At 32.7% G+C, this 12,748-nt stretch overlaps 1 long non-coding RNA gene across 5 annotated transcripts in view; it reads left to right on the forward strand.

The window, feature by feature from the left end:
* The window catches only part of LOC112586819, a 55,990-nt gene that overhangs the window by 16,964 nt on the left and 26,278 nt on the right, over positions 1–12,748 (forward strand). For all 5 annotated transcript variants that reach the window (XR_006553161.2, XR_006553162.2, XR_006553159.2 and 2 more), the window contains exon 4: positions 11,889–12,006. This is a non-coding gene — a long non-coding RNA (uncharacterized LOC112586819). The remainder of the gene's footprint in view (positions 1–11,888; positions 12,007–12,748) is intronic.

The following is a 12,748-nucleotide window of genomic DNA, read 5'->3' on the forward strand; positions in this document are numbered from 1 at the left end:
GTGTAATTACAGATAGCTATTGTGCTCCTTTAAATCATCCCTATGGCCCATTATGGTCCATAACAACTGAAATAGCAATTGTCATAGTAAGGTTTGGGTTCTGTCACAGAGTGTGGACTCTAATCAATAATGATGAATGGTAAAATTTTACATCAAGCAGTCCAAAGTCTGGTTGGCCCCCTCCATAAATCTGGACAAACACCAAGCAGAGCAGCTGCAGGGTCTGGAAATTTAAAAGCCAACACTCGCCTTACCCCCTACGTGCATTTACCTCTGTGAAAGTTTAGAAAAAAAATAGGGAGGAAAGAAAAAAGGAAATGCTCAATATATCAATTCTAATAATTCACATGCTGTTTGAAGAATTTCACTCTATTTAAAATAGGAGTGAACCCTAGGTTGTTTTCAAGGTCAATTTCAGGTGAAAAGGGGGTCATCTAGAGGTCACTCCGGCTCCCATGCAGGTCAATAAATGCCTCTTCACTTCCACAGCAGACAAGCCGCTCACACCCAATCAATCCACCAAGGCTGCTGCTGCACCCAGTGTAATGAACAGTGAATAAATGTAGCCTATCATCACAAAACATGCTTTTTAAGTACCTTTCCTTTTCATGTAAAACCTCTCGCTGTCAAATTCTACATTCACTCATCCAGCAGTGAGTAGCAAAAGTGAGAAATCAGACTCTCATTGGGGTTGGTAAAAGGTCACAGCTGACAGACAAGGAGGTTAAACTGCCGAGTTAAAATACTGTTCATTACCCACTGCAGCTTTTTGCTAACTACACTTCTTTGTGTTAGAGTCAAGCAGTACATCAATATGCCCCTCCTCCTAATTTATTAGCAATTGTTGAATTGTATGGGGTGGGTGCTAAAAGGGAAATTGATGTCGTATGGGTGGCATATATGTATGTGTAAATTCTTTGGCTTTTGCAAACTTCAAATTCCTTATCTATTTTCATACTTAATACCCTATCCGGCATTGTGTCTACTTGAGATGTACCCTAATTATTAGGGAAATATGAACCTAAGATCAGAAGAGACTGAGGAATCTGAATTCCAAAGGCCCAGGGTCAGTTGTTTGGAGACTTTTTGAATTAAGAATTTTTTCTTAAAAGAATGGTATAGAAGGCATTTTTACTTTTCTCAATCAAAATTTTGCTATTGAAATCTTTAATTTACACTAAAAGATGCAAAACAATGCATGTTAAATATACACACTATTTTAAAATTCAGTTTATTAAAAATCATGAGATAACCTTATGCTGAGGGGGTTAGCACCTATCAAGCACATTATCAGTTCAGAATATAATCTGTTATTTTTTTTAGGGAAGTGTGTAATACCTGCATTTTTTCATTAACTCTCATGTAGTCAAAGGAGCCTTTAATAGCGGTGAGTAATCACAGGGATGTAAGTGGAAATAGTACTTTTTCTGGGTTCAGTTGACTAAATGAAATGGTTTGGTGTGAAATCTGAATGGATTAGAACAATTTTCCAAAAATGAAATTTCATTCTTTGATTAATTAGTACGTAGGTGGAATTCCCTTTACTGAAACACAGAGGCTTTGTATTTAAAGATTCCAGTATGAAAACAAGACGTAGAGTATTCCAATACAAAATCACAAATCATGAATAAAATAAAGGTTTATTTACATGCTCTCTACAACAATAATTTGACTCAACAAAATTACCATTATCTATTTACATCTTTAAAAAATGCATTCTGAAATATATTCTGGAAAATTATATCTTTTTCTCCCCCTCCTGTATGCCTTCTCTCTCAGTGGGACTTAAAATAAAATGTTATGACTTAAATCACAAGAGGCTAACATCATTTTTAGCAACAAGGGCTGCATAATTTCAAGACTATGAGTGAGTGGCTGACTTTAACTAAAATGTTTCAGTTCTCTGCGTATATAGGTACATAAATAATTCAGAATTAATCCCTGCAGAGGGGACAATGGGAATCGTAAATTATCCATGTGCCGTCCTCAACATTAGAGGCAATGAACCTATAGTAACAAACTATGAGTGTTACTCATTACATACATTTCACAGACACCTTAACCTTTTGAATATTAATTTCCCTCTGCAGCTTGTAGCTAGGCAGTATCATTTTTTTCATTTTCCTTCCCATTCCTCTTGCCTTCATTTCCTTCTCTCCTTTTCTTTTTTGCAAAATCTCTCAAATCATATTTAAGCTACAGCTACTGAGCGGATGCATTGGAATACATTAATTTGTTACAAAAGGTTGTTTTTTATTTTTTTAACTGCGTGATTTTCTGTAAAAATCCCTGAATATTACATGTAGCCTCTTTGAAGAATGTAAGGTGAGGTGTCACAGTCAGGCTGTCCTTATGAAGATAAACGGGCTTGCAAATCTGTGCCAGTCTGACTTTACTGGGGTTGACAGTGTCCCTTGAATTTCACAAAAATATGTACAGTAATTTTTTACACTAGGAAGATATTGCAGAATTTTCATCTGAAGATGAAAATAAAGTTTTTTTAAAAAAGTACAATAGTTCCTAGTTATAAATTTATTAGGTCTTTAACTGTTAAATTAGAGAACTTATTTTTATTTTTTTAAAAAGACTTAATGGGCTATAACAATGGGTAGTCTCGTTTTTGTCTCTAAATTACTCTCTCAGTTTAAAATACTCTGATAAGCTTTGTAACTCTAATTTTGAGTGACATACAGAGTATAAAATGAGTTCTTTCTAGTTTAATTCATTATGCCCCATTCTTATTAGATAAGATAAATTGAAATGTTGATTATGAAAAGATTTTTGCATAAATTTATGCACTAGGTACAAACTTGCATATGAGGATGTACATAAATATACACATACATTATGTGTATTATATTATACATTTTATATATATGAATTATATCAACAGATTTATAAATCTTAGCAATAAATTGAACAACACATATTATGAAGTGGTCCCACAGACATGGTTGGATTGAAATTCAGCAAAATTGTTTCAGCACCAGTTTTTTCCAATATTTCATTATGTTCTTCCCAAGCATAGTTGCATATCTCTCTCCCTCATCTCTTTCAGGTCTTTACCTTTCTATACCTTCCATTAGTGCCCAATTTAAGATTATAAATCTACCAACACCAAGATCATGTTTTATTTCCTTTATCCATATCTGAAGGTCTTTAAGCTCTGACATATATAGTGTGTTTGTTGATATACTTCTTATCCAGGTTGGAAGTTCTTTGAGGGCAGGGAGTTTTGTTAATTTTGTTCACTGCTATATCCTGAATGCCTTAGATATAGTAGGAGCTCGATAAATATGTTGAAGAAATGAAACACATTTGAAGAACTATTTGAGAATCACTATAGTCCCAACATGGCTATCAACATTAATAGAACTAATTATGACCCTAAGTCTAAGACAACACTGTCTTTTTTATTTTTCTGTGGCATCCCTCCTGCCTACCCAGTATACTAAATTTTGGCATACATTGCTTTCAGACTCTTCCAGCACCTGCTTTGTTAAAGTTAAAATTTTTCAGTAAAAGTCTGATATTCATTTACAATTACATTGTACTTGTCAGTGTGTTCCATGAAATGTATTTGCATTTAAGCCTTATCTTATATGATACAACTAATGGATTAATTTTTTGATTAAAGAAATTTCCAGTATAGACATTGTTAGGTGAAATGCTTCTTTTCCTCCATTTTGGCTTTGTCAATTCTCATTTTATTGATCTTCAGTTCATGCTATTTAAACTTCTATTCTTCTAACTTTCATATAAGAACAATTCTGTCTATGGTTCATTTAAATAAGTGGGAAATTGCCTTACCATGAATTGAGGTGGGGCTACAGGACACACATACAAACACACACACACACACACTCTTTCTCACAGAGGAAAAGCCAATTCTTAGCATTTTGAATTTGGTAACAAATCATATTTCCTTATTAAAAAGCAGACATTGAAACCAAGCATCCAAAGTGTTCTTTGAAATTACTGAGGACTGGGTTTAGCTTTTACTTAGGTAATGGTATTTGTAGTTGTGAAGTAAATCAAAGAAGAAACTTCACCTTAAAAACTTGGGCTATCTGCCCCCAATTTTACTCCAGAAGAGAATTTTGTGGAACTGAGTTATATTTTATTCCATCATTTTGGCATCAATAATATTGATGTAAAATTAAGATATTACAATTCATAAAAGTAACACATGGATACTTTCATAATCCAACTTTTTTGAACAAGCCATCATGGAAGCTACATTATCTGATCAAACTGGTATTCTCCATACTTAGGATTTTGAAAGCCAAGACCTGGTAAGTAAATGGCACCCTTTCTAAGCCAAGTTGTGAGTATGATATTTGAATATATCTTTTGGGACATATCCTTTTTTTTTTTTTTTTTGTAACTGAATCTTTGTACAGTTAGCAGAAGTGATCATCATTTAGTGAAGAATGACAGTGTTGTCAGGAATGTATCTCAGTACTTAATCACAGTTGTGTAAAATGTATAACATTGTAATTTTCTATGAATGAACTTAGGATCTACTTCAGTTCTTCATTTGGAAGATAATGCTAACCATTCAGTGTTCTTTACCCATACCTGTTGGTAGAAATCTGTATTTCTGAGGCTTATGCAGTCACCAAACTTGGGGGTGGGCATAAGCATCTTGATCATGACCTAAACTGGCTTCACAGGGGGATCTATCTACTAAAGAGTTTGGCTTTTGGACCAAACACAGCCTACCTGTATCCCTCCCCCATGAACCTACATGGCTTCTCTTACAGAGTTGTTTTAATAGCTTCTTTGATACACAAGACATTGCAATTTTTGCCCCTCTCTAGGACCACAGGAAACTTCAAGTTGATCCTCTGACTTACTGGAGCATAAATCATGTTAGGATCATATGAGTATGCACCCACTGAGCCATATTTACTCACTCCCCACTGCACCATCCCTGCTGGTTGAGAGGGTAACACTAGGGTGATACAGCTTTTCTGATCATTATAGTACATGTAAGCAGTAAGCACCAGTCTTTGTCCTTTGATTTTCCCAAATCCATTTGAATATGGTTCTCCACTTGCCTTCCTCTTCTCTTATTATTCCCTTAAGAAACAGGAGACTGGATCCTGATTGCAAAATTGACTTTTAGGATTGAATTACTTAAGATATTTGTGAAAATCCCCCATGGTTCCATACAAGTTTTTAGAAAAGACTATCATAGAATTGGCATGTTTACACATCTAATCAGCTATTAAGCTGAGTTATCACTATAACAATGTGTTAACCCACAATGAGATATATAACGTGTGAAACAGTTACCTTACTTTGAGCAGAAGAAAATAGAGCCCGTTTTCTTTACATAGGAAGTATGAGGGAAAGACATAAGTCTTTTGTGACTTATTTCAGTATACCCTTGAAGATTTTAAAGTGGGAAAACCAATTCAGAAGAGTTCAGAAGAGTTACACCTTTCTGGGGAATCAGGTTTCCTTTGGTCCAGAGGAAACTAGTTTTCTCAATTTTTAGTTCTCTTAGGGGAAGTCATTTTAAAGATAGTCAGACTATGATTTAGCAGACAGATAACTTCTTGTGAAACATGAATAATGATTTTATAAAATTATCCTTCTCCTTCTTAGTATTCTTCTATAAAATTATCTTATTCGTCTATAAAAGCCTCCTTATTCCTCTATAAAATTATCCTTATCCTTTCTTCAGGGGAAGAAAGGAATTAGTGAAGGAAGGTCCTGGTTATTCACCTTTATCATTTTTCCTTTTCGAGCTCCAAATACATAGTTATAGGTTCTGGGTGTCCATCTTTAATAACTTTCTTTAAAAGTTAAGTTGGGATCAAAAAGATAAAACAGTTATAGGCAAACCTACCATTTAGTGACATTCCATAAATAAAAGATTCATTAATATGGTTAAAATGTCTTCACAATATATTTGAACCAAGTAAACCTATTCCTTCAGACAACTCTTGAAGGTGGACCTAAAGGAGTAAAAAATCACCATGTGGTCAGAGTATTAAACTTTTAATTCACATTTAAATCAACTACAGTTCTGTGAATTGGGCAACCTGAGTAAATTTGAATATATAATGGGAACCATGTTGCCAAAAGTGTGGATTGAATGCACCTGCTTCTTGCCATTTACAGTACTTTGCACATAGTACATGCTAAATAAACACTAGCTGAACTACTTTAGAAAGCTACCCCTCTCCATACCCATAAGTGTCCACAGAGAATTTCTTCTTGCAGAATTTTAGGGAGAAATTCTACATACCATTCTTGGCAATATAGTCTATTGACTTAAAGCACAGGGATGTAGTAATAAATAATGTAATAATCCACAAATACCTGGCACAGAGTTAATGTAACTAGCTATGCATTAGTTTTTCTGAAAACTATATGCATAGATGCAAGAAGGTGTCTAATGAGATCTTGAAGGTACTAAGCATCTAACGAGGAAAGTGGTGCCACAGAGATGAAAAAGTGTCTTTTAAAAATGCAGAGGCTGATGACATCAATGAAGTGTTTACTTATCTCTCAATTTTGATACACATTATTGCTGTTCTTATTTACAGGCTAGACAATAGCCACCGTCAACTATTTAAAATGTAAACGTTCATCCTATGAAAATATTTGAATCATTCTACTGTAGGAAAATATATATATGAATCAACTTTAATTTAAATAGACAAATAATTATTAAGGAAGCATTGATTGCAGCCATGATGAATACTATAGGAACTGATAAAAGTATCATTTTCTTTGGATATATAATTGCTACATAAAACTCTACTTAAAAATACAAATTATTTAGTAATGCAGATGCAAAGAAAATCTAGGTGATGTTTTCTTCAAACATCACCTAGTAAATTCTTAACATGTTGGAAATGGTAATGTTACATATAATATTAGAATAATATACTATATGATAATGTATTATAAAAATTTCATAGTGAAAATAGCAAATATATGCATTTTTTTAAAACAAACTTTTTAAAAAACAAGCTATTCTAATTTTTAAATTTTTATAGTTGTGACATACAATTAGGATAGTTCTAGAAATAGTATTATACTTAACACCCATTTTTTTCCTTGTCCTACATTTACCCTTGTAATTTTTTGATCAAACATGATCAAACAGAAAGCCCAAGGCTATTGCTTCTCTGAGATGGTTTTCTGGGAATGACCTTATAATATTTTCAGACACATTTTGCTGCCAACATTTGGTAATATAGTGTAGATAAATGGCTAGGACTTTATTGTAGGGATTAGCCAAAAAATATTGGAAAAAATGTTAAAATTTAGAGGCCCCAGAAATTTAATTCCTTCATTTGTCATGTATATGTATGTTTATGCATATAAGCACACACATATATGGTCACATATGTGACTCCAAGAAAACAAACTTCCAGACATCAAGTACTATAATATATAAATGTACAAACATATATATGCACACATATATGCACACATATGTATATAATTCATTGATTCCTAGGTAAAAAGGTCCTGTATGCATTATATGTTCCTCAAAGTAATCAAAGCCCTGAAATTCTCTATAAATTTAACACTAATAATAACCCACCATTGTTAGTGTTACAGGATATCCACGTTATAAATTTTTCTAGGGTCTGATTTCTGAAGGGCTCCGCATGTTCTTTTGAACATTCTTTAAAGCTCATGGATAGATTGAATGACTGAACAGTATCTTAAAAGTTGATGAGTAAACTAGGAAGAATGTGGTGAAGCAAAGATACTCATCTACTCAACAGTTTCCAAAACCAGTCTTGATTCAGAAAGTTGGAAAGTAGCAGACACACAGACTATTTGGGTATTTCTTCAGGGTGTCATTCAGTAGATAGAAGAAACCAAGGCTAATCTATTGAGTTATTGAAGGCCCCAACATTACATGAAATTTCAAGAAAAAAACTTGGATTAGAACAAACCCTTCAGGCTTAAATTAGGTAACTGTAATAGCCCATTTCCTTCATGGAGTTAGACTACAAGTTCCTTTATAGCTATAACTTTGTCTTCTTAATGGTTATAGCCCTGGCATCCAGGACATAGTAGACATTCAATTCATATCCACTGAATTGATGAATGAATGATTGAAAAAATGCACATGAAAAACTTTTTCAGTTTATCATCACGTTTCAATTACTTTATGATTTTGCCTAGTGAAACATATTCTACTATACAATACAATGTGAGAATAAACTGAATAAAGGTATAATAAAATACAATATTTGTAAATGTTAATCATTAAAGTAAGTCTTTGCCTTAGAGGCAAGTGTGAGTCAAATTTGTTGTATCATTTCACTATGTTATAATTCACAATGCTGTAATGACTGTCAAATGTTTCATTTATTAGGGGTAACACTTTTCTATTTTTCTTAATCTTTCTTCAAATTTATGTTAAAATTAAACAAAGAGTATATTTTTATTCAAAGAAAACTCTGAGTGAATAGAAAACTATTGTGTGAATATTTTGATGAAAGAGAATTAAAAAATCTATGCTTGAATGTTTGTGGCTATGTTAAATGAGCACAAGTTAATTGTGTGCTTAAAATGCATAAATCAAGTAAGCCCACTTGACTGGGACTTACAGATTACATAGTTTTCCTTCTTAGAGGAAAAAAATCTTTATGAGCCACAGTCCAATTATTCAATTTTGCTTCCTAATTATGGAAACTACTCATTTCTTGGCCTCAAGCAGTAGATGATACATCTCTGAAGGGTGATACAAAATCTGTCACCATCTATGGCTCATTTTATTCAATGTAAATATTTTTTGAAAACAAAAATAAATAGTTTAGAAATTCCTGCCTTCAAAGTGGTTGAGATATGCATCGTTCCTGCTATATGAACCCTGGTTCATATCCTTCTTTAGATAAGATTGTGGGGTATGCTTTTCTCCTCTGGGACAGTGAAAAACACAGAAAGACAGCAATTGGAACAAGACTATAGACATGTTTTCTCATAATAAAAGCTGGTGTTTAAGCTATCAATGAAATTAGAATTAAATTGGGCCAATAGCTCATATTTTTAGAACTCTCATTTGAGAAATTGCATCCATTTCTCTCCTCTATGCTACAAAAAGATATTGCAAATAACAAATTGAAATAGAGCTTCTTCCATACCTTCTCAAGTGTCCTCTGAAGGAGCTGAAGATTTAGACTCAAATTAAACTCCTCAAAAAAATGTGTTCTAATGACCTTAAAGACCATAGAAAGGAGTAGGTGGTACATATGGAAAGTTTTCCACGCAATCATGGAATTCTGTACTAAATATAGTTGGTCTTAAAATTATAAACAAGTTTCATAGCAACCATTGCTTATAGGATGTGGAGCTCCCATATGCAATTATTTAATATAACTTTGTGATAATAAAGATTTGAAGAAAAATTTCACTTCAATATTTACCCAGAATAGCTGGCCCTCAAATTTATTTATGGAGTAGCTGTTCTTGCCATTTTTGTTTCTTTTTCCAGTAGTCCTCATGAAAAGTTAGGGGCTTACTAACTAAACTCATGAAAATATATATTGGTATATTTTAAAGACAGTAATCACAAGTGATGAGAATCATACTTTTGTAACTATTTAGACTACTTAAACCCCTGGTGGCTCAGATGGTAAAAAATCTGCCTGCAATGAGGGAGACCCAGGTCTAGTCCCTGGGTTGGAATGATCCCCTGGGGAAGGGAATGGAAATCCACTGCAGTATTCTTGCCTGGAAAATCCCATGGACAGAGGAACCTGGCAAGCCATAATCCAAGGGGTTGCAAAAAGCCAGACATGACTGAGTGACTAACACTTTCACTTTCAGACTACTTAAGTAATATGAATTTGAGAGAAATTGGTGACAGTGAATTTTTCTTTATTGATGGATAATATTGAAAAGAATTGAAAATATTTAAATTTCTAGAATTTTTATCATACTGCATATATTAGTAAAAAACATTATTTTGTGAAAGCAAGAAGGATGGTATTTCAAGAATCATGTTTAATTTGAAACCAGGGATCATTATATAGACAGAAATTTTGAAGTAAAACTATCAATATTTAAAAAATTGGAACTCAGAAATTGATTCCTAACTGGACCTTTTAAAAACCAGTAGAGCCATTTTTCCTTCCAAAAACTGAGATACCACCAAACTAAAGAGAAGACATAGGTAAATACTAGTCTAATAATTGTATTGCCTTATAATGAAGCATTCTACAAACTAGCAATTGAAGATATTTAAGGGCTAGACTGTTAACTTGTCAAGTGACATGTTTTGTAGAGTATTGAGTATAATGACTTATACGAAAATAAGCATCAAATGACTAGGAAAATCTTAAATAAGAGGGTATGTATATGCAAGTTAAATCATGTAGCATAATCCTACCCACTAAATGTTAGTTGAATTGGACTTTTAATGTTTTATCATTAGGAATATTTTAGGTCATTTGAAATCTTATAAAACTGATAGAATGACAATTAGATTTCCTGGATAAAGTTCCCTGGTTATTTCCTTCAACTTTACACTTTAGGCAAAACAAAACTTATTCACTGGTGGGGTATCATGATAATGAGAAAGATAGTTTTATTAACACCAGCTGAATCATACAATAAATGGATCCATTCCAGTCCCTTGTTATTTTTGTGTCCTGCCTTCACTTTATATAAAAAAATTATTACTACTTAACATATTCTGTCTCCTCCCATTAAATTGTATACTCCATGGGAAGAATAACTTCTTCAGATTTGATCATTTCTGAATCCTCAGAACCTGGTATATGGTAGAATTTAAATAAATATTTGTGGAGTGGAATAATTGACATTGACATTCCTATAGATACATTTATGAAGATACATAATCATATATGAGCAGAAAAGACAGTAATATGTATTACTCCCAATGTTTGCCATAGGATTTTTCTCATATTTCTTCATGGAGGTTTATATTTATCAACACATGTGAATGACTTAATAAATTTTTTTTAACAAAGTAACATAGATCTATTCATAGGAAAATCATAGACTAGCTGTGTAAAAACTAGAGTGAGAGATAGAAAAGATGTCTCAAACTAACAGTGTTTTATTTTTGATAGAATTTTGGTTTACTAATATTGATGTATGATCAAAATTATAGGCTGTGTGGCCCCTGGATGTGGGAGCTCTGTAAAGACCAGCAAGATAACTTTAAAACAAAAAACAGAGCCAAGGATTATATTTAGTGTAGGTATTCCATGTGAGGATAAGATATTTGTTTAGATTTGATGAGAGAAATACCTAAAGAGACAGAAGGGTTTGGGATGCTAGGTGGTAAAATTTATTTTAAGTACTTATAATGTACAAAAGACTACTTTCACATTTTAACTTATGCGAACTTTATCATTGACATATAACACTCATTTGTAAATAACCACATACTCTATATTAGTAAATATCTTTCCAATAGATAAATTTCTGGTACTTTTTTGAATGATTATGTTTTCTTTGCCAGTATTTATAATGCCATCAGACAATCTTGTTTGAACTTTGACAATAAGGACTGAAATTCTGTAAATTTAGTTTATGACTGTGACTAAAGTCACATATATACATCTCGCTTCATTTAATAATTAACAGAAATAGAACTTCTGTTACCTCAAAAAATGTTGATTCCTTAGGAATTCCTTTAGAATTGGTTTCACAAAATAGATGCCTTGGCTAATACTAAAGGTGTAGTGATGATTTTACTGTATGGGAGTTTTCAGTCTTTTGAAACTGTTGTTCGTTTAAAGAGCTTTCAAAGTGTCCAGAAAATGCTAAGATAGTCTCCTAAAACATTAAAGTTCAATTACTGTTCTATGAAAGAAGACATTATACTCATTTTTTTCACTAAATTTAACTGATTTTTATATCAAATTAATCAGATATGTTGCTGTCATGAAGATATATCCAAAATTATATACTGAAGGCAGTGATCATTACGGAGGCAGACAGAGAATTCGGTATCTTCTATTGAAGTTGAGCATAAAGATATTCGAAACGGTAATTATCATTTCTTTCCTTTAATTGTCTGAGCACCTACACTGAAAGTGATATTTTTCCTTTAGTTATTTTGACAAATAATTCTTTCATTTTGAACAAAGTTCTTACATAAGCAAATTTGTAAAGCCTTCTATAAACCATGATTCAATTCTAATTTAGCCTTATACATAACTGGGGACAGATGCCAATTTAGAATGGATATCATCATGATGCATCCATTTGATCTGTAATTTTAAAATCCAATGTATAATTAATATAATTGTTCTAGATTTTTGTTTTCTTATGCTGTATAAGTGTCCTAAAGTTCCATGGAACTCAAGCACCCACCCCTTTTGTCAACATACACATTCTATGTTAAAATATCTGTATGATTTCTTTAATTCACAGATTAATGTTGTCATTATTTGTTCAGATACTATTTATACCCAACTTAGAATTTGCATTTCATACATAGCTACTTGGGCATCAATTTCAACCTTCAGAACTGTTAGCAGAAATACAGAGATCTTTGAAAACACTGGAAAACAGCAAAGTGATCAGAGCGTTCTGTGCTGATTTTCAGTATTTGACACAAATTTAGCTGACAGTTACTTTAACTAAATAATAATAATAAAAAAAACTAGAGTAGAAAGTTATTCACCAGGAGGTAAGTGAAGACTACTAGGAATCAGCTAATAACTTGTTCTTACTTTAGACCAAACCTAGGTCAGAAAGGTAAGCATCTAGCTATTATACGGCCAAC

This window comes from Bubalus bubalis, chromosome 9 (genome assembly GCF_019923935.1).
Source record: "Bubalus bubalis isolate 160015118507 breed Murrah chromosome 9, NDDB_SH_1, whole genome shotgun sequence".
NCBI lineage: Eukaryota > Metazoa > Chordata > Mammalia > Artiodactyla > Bovidae > Bubalus > Bubalus bubalis.